The sequence below is a fragment of the Neodiprion virginianus genome, chromosome 4 (genome assembly GCF_021901495.1).
Source record: "Neodiprion virginianus isolate iyNeoVirg1 chromosome 4, iyNeoVirg1.1, whole genome shotgun sequence".
NCBI classification, from domain to species: Eukaryota; Metazoa; Arthropoda; class Insecta; order Hymenoptera; family Diprionidae; genus Neodiprion; species Neodiprion virginianus.
In genome coordinates this window covers 11,434,923-11,443,192 of record NC_060880.1, presented here as the reverse complement: position 1 = coordinate 11,443,192, position 8,270 = coordinate 11,434,923, and the positions used below count along the sequence as shown (strand labels likewise).

The 8,270-nt window shown below is 44.7% G+C and overlaps 1 pseudogene; it reads right to left on the bottom strand.

Annotated features, from left to right (window-relative positions):
- Positions 1–1,183: 1,183 nt before the first annotated feature.
- Positions 1,184–1,338, bottom strand: LOC124304263 (uncharacterized; annotated as a pseudogene).
- Between the last annotated feature and the right edge of the window lie 6,932 nt (positions 1,339–8,270).

Sequence of the window (8,270 nt, the reverse complement as noted above, 5' to 3'; positions counted from 1 at the left end):
TTTTTATGCGTTTGTATCTGCGTGGGCTGGTGGTCAATGCCAGGTTCACCATTTGTGCAGCTGTCCTTTTCCCACTCTTTGTTAGGCTAGCTTGAGCAGCAGCACACAATACCTCTGGACTTGTTTTGGCAACAATTGGTTGAACTCGTCTTCTTTTTGTTCGTTCAGAGCCTTCTTCGAAAGATTTTGATGGTCTGCCTTTAACACTTTGTAATTTTGACAAGTTGCTCACAGGTTTCACTGTTGGCAACACCAAGTCGTTTTTTAACCATGCTGAATTGTACTTGGTGAATCTGTCAATCTTCCAATTCGAGTTCTTCCACTTTTTCAACAGTTTCGAAACAAACACTTTGAGAACACATTTTATTTGTAAAGCACTGTCTATCGATTGTTTATAAACACTATGATTGTCCATTATATAACTAGTTAATCGTTCCACACACTTGGACGATGAACATTTATAAAAGTTTTCATTTTGCAGCACTAAAATCAGATCCATTTTTCGAACATGTAATTTCGAGTGACTTGGATCACTCCGACTACCTGTAAAGAAAAGAGGATAGTGTCACAATGAGTGGGTTTGAGTTCTCAAAATTCACAATAATAACGGCCAACTAAGCACACAATGCAAATATCAAAGACAGAAAGCGGTACCTAGCGGAACTTTTTTTGTTAGTCTAAGTAAACATCAATTTTACAGATACATTTATCTAGAGCCACAATACAATATTTTAATACATACAATTACATCATTTTGCATTTTACTGTATTAATCAAATGTACATACCTGTAGATTCCATGTTCTTGACCACTGTTTATAGTAGACACGAGACGAACGAAAAAATGCGTGATGTTACTTAACGGTTTAGAATGCAACTAACCGAGTACAATCACTTCGCTTGTCTGCCGGACGCTCGCACTACTTTGTTGTGAACATAACAAAGGCGATTTAAGCGCTTTGTGATGGAACGATCATCAGACTCGAAAAATACAACCAAATTTAGACTCTATCTTTATGTTGATAAATAGCTTTTTGGCCTCCCAAAGTAGTGACATTGCCGTGTGTGCGGCGCGCGATCAGGGCTGCGAACGCCCAGTCATTTGCTCGCAGAGACACTGTGCGCTGTTCCCCCGGGGGGTTTTCGCAGCACCGTTGCCGACAGAGCAGTCTGTCGTTGTTGAACGACCCTTAGCCAGGCGTGGTCCGGGAATTGTATCTGTGGACCGCAATGTGCGTTCGAAATGTCGATGTTCATGTGTCCTGCAGTTTACAAGTTGACGCGCAATTAGCTTCGTTCTTCATCGAACCACGAGCCAAGTGATCCACCGTTAAGGGTAATCATATACCGGGACGATCTCTTGAAACTATACATATAACGCGCATGCGCCAAATAATTTAATCTCATCGGTCGGTGAAATCGCGCCGCGATGATGTTTTCTTCTGCTGAGCAAGGCACCAACGTACACAAAATAAAACAAAAGCTGTAATTCTCTGGCGTGTGAAGCCGTGGATTGAGGTTATGCTGCTGTTTATTTTCACGTAGCGTGAATTGTCAAAGAAGAATAGTATCTTTTAGCAATACCTTGGTTGATTTCGGAAGTTATTCAACCGACGCAATAAAGAATTCAACGGAAAAGCAAATATCAAATGATACAGAAATTGGGTGTTATTTATTGAAAGGAGAAATCTGAAATTCAACGTGAAATGTCATTAACAAGTAGGAGTCTGGACAAACAGAGGTAGGTAAGTGAAAACAATGTTTATTGTAAACAGATTCTTTATTTACATAAAATTAGAAATAAATGAATAGTTGAGACCCAGTCGAAGGTATTTCCAGAGTGAATTCGTTACGGTGCAGTGCTCCAGAAGTCAGTAATTAGTGCCGATGAACAAGAAATAAATGAAAGAAATGAGTAACAAGGAATAAAGAAATTATTCATCTTAAACACGAAGCTTAGGAGGACAAAGAGTAGTAATTAACAGAAAACGTATCCGACGCAATACTCACAAAAACCCTCGCCAATATCATTGTTTAGTTGACAAAGTTTTTGCAGCTCCATTGTACAACAATCAATGTTCCGTTAACAAAGAGGGTTTACCAGATATCCAAGAATAAAAAAAGAAAAAGCACAACAGTTAATATTACAGTGTAAATCATGCTCCTAATGAAAAATTAGGAAACAAAACAATAAGTCACAAGACAATCGTCCGATAACACTGGGAGACCAATCTCCACTCTTCTGATCACCCCTCGTCTGACCATTAGTTGCCTTTCAAAAATTGCTGCCTTTTTTTTGCCTTCAAAAATACCGAAAGATCCTGTTTGATAATAATAGCTTCTAATATTTTCAGGTACGAAATAATTCATTGTCAAAGCGGGACTAAATTTGTCAGGCATGGAAGCATGTGAGTGAATTTTCAATTACGTGATCTTTGACAATGACAATATTGCAACAAGGATTCAATGATAAAATTCGTTTTTTCTTTCAGCAGGCTCAAAGTTTAAACTTTAATTAACACGAGGAAAATTATGCCTTACCCGATGGTCAAAACGTTTAAGTGGCAAGGATCCTGGTTTCTCGAGCGGTGCAATCATTGGAACCATCGAACCTGGTTGTTTCGTCTGACATCAGGTGCCAGAGTGGATTTTATCAGGCCATCGCCACCTTTCTAACATCAGTTGAGGCAAAATTGAAGAGCGGGATATACTACAGATCATAATGGCTGTATATCACATCATTTTACTTTGATCGAGCCAATAGCGATAAGTTTGTTACTTAACCGTTGCTGCCAATTCATTCTACCGAGGAATCATTCTGTGCACTATTGCAATTCAAGCATTATTATTGACCAGCATTGTTTTTCAAACTTTATACTATTTGATTTGGTATCTTATTTTAAAGCTCACTTTTACTCTCTTTGGCATTGAATTTAGATAAATAGTTTTCCAAGTCCTCAATTAGATTGTAGGGTTGAATTTTGCTAGGCAAACTGAATCTATCTAAATTTAGAACTGTTAAATAAGGTAAGTTAAAAATGTCTTTAAATTCAATCTTAGTTGACGGTGGCATCTGGCTAGCTAGTTGCACGATAACTTGAAACCAAATTCAATTTTACACTCTTTGTAGGGTCCTACGCTGAGACTGAAAGCTTGTGAATCTCCATGTACCGCAATTATTCCTGCATTTTATTTCAGCATTATCTGGAGCAAAAAACATCCCATTTTGAGATTGAAAGTGGAACCTGAAACACAAAGTTATTTAATAGCACGAATTGAAAACCAAGAATTTTATAATGGTTTCTGCAACAAAGGGACTCTTTCCAAATGTCCTAGTTAGAAGGTGATGTTCGGAGGACTATGAACAAGATATTGTATCGGATTACATTATTAGGAAAAAAATCTTCAGAAAACTTCGTTAAAAATGAGATATTCATTTATTTTGATGGAACAAGGGACACAATCTTTACATTACTTGTAAATTGACTTCACTTTAAAACATGATTGTCCTTAAAGCTAATTGTGACATTGAGGCGCATTTTGAGAAACTTGATTTTCAACTTGTGTCACAGAATGTGATTTACGTTCCTGAGTTCTACGCTTTCGATTAGATTTTCTTTGTTTCGAACCGCACTGACATGAAATACAAATATCATTTTAATAAATCTAATATAACTTGAATTTTCAATTTGAGTATCAGGTTCCCTTCATTCGTTCAATCGAACATCATCAAAAATTTGCGAAATAAATTCTGATAATCATTCGGAAATTTTAAATAGTAGTAGCAATAAATTGTTAATCGGGAAAAATACATTGACTATCGACTATTCGTAAATTTTGTTGAACTAATTTGAAAAAAAAAAGATTCACAGTTCCGTTACAGATAGTGAGATATTTAAATTTCTTGAAAGCTCGGTTTGATGCCTCATTTTCGAAAGTGATAAAATTCAATATTACCGCCTAAAATCACAAAAGAGTGAGAAAGTTGCGTAGATGCTCGAAAGTGGCGATGATCGTTGTACGTCTGACAAGTTGAATGGGCACATAACAGTGAATATCAGAGATGTATTCATTTTAGCCGTATCACCTGTTGAATAATGAAAATTGCATTGTTATTTCTAATGTACGAAATAATAAAAATGATTGAATAAAGTGTTCGCACCTACCTGCTGCGTATCTTCCAAGCACCCAACATTTAAACAGATTTCTCGTTTTAGTCGAATAAAGCCAATTCTCAAAGAGCATGAGCATCAACTTTCCGAGTCACTACCTCGACTGTTTGAGATTCTAACCTCAAAAATTCGTATGAACTACAACGCCGCCAGAAACAGTGTTTGACAGCTGAGAAACTCGGAGTGGCTAATCTGCCCGAGCAGCCGATAAAACTCGCGCATGCGCACTATATGTATAGTTTCAAGGGATTGTCCCGGTATGTAAATTTTGCATTAGGAATGCTAAAATTACGGTTGTTACCGGCTTTCTGTGGTCGTAAGCGCGGCGCCGCGTGCGTCAGCCAATGCACGGTTGCGCGCGAGAAGAAACGCGCGCCGCGCGTCTAATTTCGTTCCTGCGATAATTCAAGAGCCGACATTGCCTCGAGTTCACGGGTCGTGCCGAAATAAACCGGCCCGGACCCGATCGGCTCGCAATGCAAATTGACGGCGGACGGCAGTGGGCCGCGTCAGCGAGTCCTGGGCATCGCTGCCCTCGACGCAACCGCGAGCTTCCTCGTACGGGAGAAAATTCTCTTTGAAGTCTACCGCGTTCGCGGCCTGCGTCCGAGGTGTAACGTCGTTGCATCGAGGACACCTGGGCGCAGATAGGCTGCCCGCGAAGAAGCGCTGAGACCAGCTTCGCACGTCTCTCTCGTATGACCTGACCGGGTCGAACGAGTCGAGGCGGACCACGGAGCGGTCCCCTCTCGGCACTGAGTCGGCCAGAGGCGCGAACGACCCGCCACTGCTCCGCGCTGGACGCGGAGCGACGGGTCGACGCCTCGGCGCGAGTCGGTCGTCGGGCGGTTTCAGCCGGCGACTGCGCTCGTCGCGACCGCGGCAAACGCTGGACCCATCAGATCCGGCGTCAGCACCGCGTTCGTTGTCACGACGAATGTGTTGAGCGCCGCGGCAACCGGGCCATACCGTTACGTCGTTCAAAGTTTTGTGAAATTTTGTTCGCGACATGTGGGCGTGACACGCCGCTCTCGCGGCGTGTCAGCGCCGCGCGCTCACGAGTCGCTGCTTCGGCAGTACGAAACGTCAATGATCCTTCCGCAGGTTCACCTACAGAAACCTTGTTACGACTTTTACTTCCTCTGAATGATCAAGTTTCGTCATCTTCCCCGCAACATCGGCAATGCCGAGACATTGCCGCGTACCAGTCCAAAGACCTCACTGAATCATTCAATCGGTAATAGCGACGGGCGGTGTGTACAAAGGGCAGAAACGTTATCAACGCGAGCTTATGACTCGCGCCAACTGGGAATTCCTCGTTTATGGGGAATGATTGCAAGCCCCAATCCCTAGCACATTGGAGGTTCAGCGGGTTACCCGGGCCTTTCGGCCAGGGAAGACACGCTGATTCCTTCAGTGTAGCGCGCGTGCGGCCCAGAACATCTGAGGACATCACAGACCTGTTATTGCTCAATCTCGTGCGGCTAGAAGCCGCCTGTCCCTCTTAGAAGATCCATTTGTACGCCGGTAGTAAAAACCGCCCGACCGAGGCCGGGGGCCTTCGAGATACCGGAAGGTACGCGTGTGTAGCAGGCTAGAGGCTCGTTCGTTATCGGAATTAACCAGACAAATCGCTCCACCAACTAAGAACGGCCATGCACCACCACCCACCGAATCAAGAAAGCGCTCTGAATCTGTCAATCCTTCCGGTGTCCGGGCCTGGTGAGGTTTCCCGTGTTGAGTCAAATTAAGCTGCAGGCTCCACTCCTGGTGGTGCCCTTCCGTCAATTCCTTTAAGTTTCAGCTTTGCAACCATACTTCCCCCGGAACCCAGAAGCTTTGGTTTCCCGGAAGCTGCCCGCCGAGTCATCGGAGGAACTTCGGCAGATCGCTAGCTGGCATCGTTAATGTTTGGAACTAGGGCGGTATCTGATCGCCTTCGGAACTCTAACTTTCGTTCTTGATTAAAGAAAACATTTTTGGCGAATGCTTTTGCTTATGTCCGTCTTGCGACGATCCAAGAACTTTACCTCCAACGTTGCAATACGAATGCCCCCATCTGTCCTCATTAATCATTACCTCAGGGTTCCGAAAATCAATAAAATAGAACCGAGGTCCTATTCAATTATTCCATGCACACAGTATTCAGGCAAAAATAGCCTGCTTCAAGAACTCTAATTAGTTCAAAGTGAACGTACCAGCCCACCTCGACACTCAGTAAAGAGCACCGCGATGGGATATTAGTTGAGCCGCCCCGGAGGGCTGAGCCCACCGGTAGGACGTCCCGCAATCATGCCAGATAGACACCGCGAGCGGTGAACCGACAGCGTGGGACACAGATTCAACTACGAGCTTTTTAACCGCAACAACTTCAATATACGCTATTGGAACTGGAATTACCGCGGCTGCTGGCACCAGACTTGCCCTTTGATGGATCCTTGTTAAGGATTTGAAGTGTACTCATTCCGATTACGGGGCCTCGGACGAGTCCCGTATCGTTATTTTTCGTCACCACCTCCCCGTGCCGGGAGTGGGTAATGTGCGCGCCTGCTGCCTTCCTTGGATGTGATAGCCGTTTCTCAGGCTTTCTCTCCGGAATCGAACCCTGATTCCCCGTTACCCGTTACAACAATGGTAGGCGCAGAGCCTACCATCGACAGTTGATAAGGCAGACATTTGAAAGAAGCGACGCCGGTACGAGACCGTGAGATCAGCCCAAAGTTATTCAGAGTCACCAAGTTGATCGGCGGACGGGACGTACCCGCCGCCGATTGGTTTTGATCTAATAAAAGCATTCCTTCCATCTCTGGTCGGAAATCAGTTTGCATGTATCAGCTCTAGAATTACCACAGTTATCCAAGTGAATGTGTGTACGATCTAAGAAACCATGACTTATTCGATGAGCCATTCACGGTTTCACCTTAATTTGGCTTGCACTGAGACATGCATGTTTTAATCTTTGAGAAAAGCATATGACTACTGGCAGGATCAACCAGGGAGCTTCGATACAAAATTTCGGCTCGGACGTGCGCCACCCATCGCCGACGGGGTCTTTTGCCTGGTCGGCCGCGCGTCTACTGTGTGTTTCGGGACTGCCCGCAGGCAGCCCCGGTCTCGTGTGCCGCCACCTCGACACTTGGCCCATAAGCGTTTAAACGATCTCCCGTACCCGTGGGCTAGATTGAAAGCGTCTGGGATACGTTGTTATAACATTTCTGGTCTTTGAGTGTACGCTCAGAAAGAAGCGAGTTGAGGCGTGCGTTGGAGCGTTCCGCCTTTCGTGTTTTACGGAAAGTCGAACTTCTTGGTACCGCGTCAAGGGCCATTCGGTCTGAGACACCGACCCGCGTTAATGCAGTGACGATAGATGAAACAACGCGAGTCGCGTAGTTCGCTCGACTCGGACTGAAATTTTTACAAGTTCCGTCGGCCCGGATCGACTCCGGGACGCCGCGCATCGCCTCTCGGTCGACTTGGACCGAAATTTTTACAGGTCCCGTCGGCCCGGATCGACTCAGGGACGCCGCGCGTTGCCTTTCGCTCGACTTGGACCGCAGCTTTGACGAGTCCCTTCAAACTTCAACAAAAAAAAAAAAAATTTCAAATTTCTGCTCATTCGACGATGAAAATATCGAAATGGGTGCTTATTCAACTGAGCAACAATCAGAATTGATGCTCATCTGTTCGAGCAATAATCAGAATGGCTGCTTATCCAACTTAGCAAAAATTAAAATAGATGCTCATACAACCGAGCAAATAATTCATTCTCAAACTGTGTGTCGGTAAAATCGGGCAAAAATATTGGTGGCGCCGTCTATGTTAACAGCCGGTAACAATATTGTGGTTGAGGCTTACCATCGCGGTGGTAACATACCGACTGTCGTAAGGTGAGCATCGTGGCTGATTTGCCGGTACGTCGCCATGTTGTGTCCCAGAAATCCCGTATCTACACAACCCGGGGACTTGGAAAGAATTTTTTTCTTCCCGTACCCGTTGCCACTTGAGATATACGCAGTTCAAATCGCCGGACAGCGAACGCAAGGCCAACAAGCGACCGGATGAACCGGTGGACCCTTGGTACGCTGCCGGATTCGGGGAT